The sequence below is a fragment of the Propithecus coquereli genome, unplaced genomic scaffold (assembly GCF_000956105.1).
Source record: "Propithecus coquereli isolate 6110/MARCELLA unplaced genomic scaffold, Pcoq_1.0 Scaffold813, whole genome shotgun sequence".
NCBI classification, from domain to species: Eukaryota; Metazoa; Chordata; class Mammalia; order Primates; family Indriidae; genus Propithecus; species Propithecus coquereli.
The window spans coordinates 89,681-90,219 of NW_012154319.1; positions in this window are offsets into that span (position 1 = coordinate 89,681).

A 539-nucleotide genomic window follows, 5' to 3' on the forward strand; every position below is an offset into this window, starting at 1 on the left:
AGGTGTGAGGGTGATATTTCACTATAAGTTTGATTTTGCTTTTCCATGATGATTACTGATGTTGAGCATCTTTTCAGATATCTGTTGGCCATTTGTATGTTTTCTTTGGAAAAATGTCTATCCAGGTCCTTTGCCCATTTTTTATTCAGGTTATTTGGGTTTTCTTTTGGTTTGTTTTCTTTTTACTATTGAGTTGTATGAGCTCCTCATATATTTCAGATGATAACCCCTTATCATCTTATGGTTTGGAAATATTTTGTCTCTTTTAGTGGTTGCCTTTTCATTTTGTTGATTATTTCCTTTGCTGTGCAGAAATGTTTTAATTTGATTTAGACCCACTTGTTTATTTTTGCTTTTGTTGCCTGTGTTACACAGCATTTTTGAAGATACTACAGAAAGTAGTTTTCTTTAAATCATTGATAATAAATTACTTTAGTAATTAACATCATTACTGACAAAGTAATCATTCTTCTGATCAGTTGACTATGTTGGTAAATTTGGTATTCCTATATTTATTAATTTTCAAGGAATTCAACCTT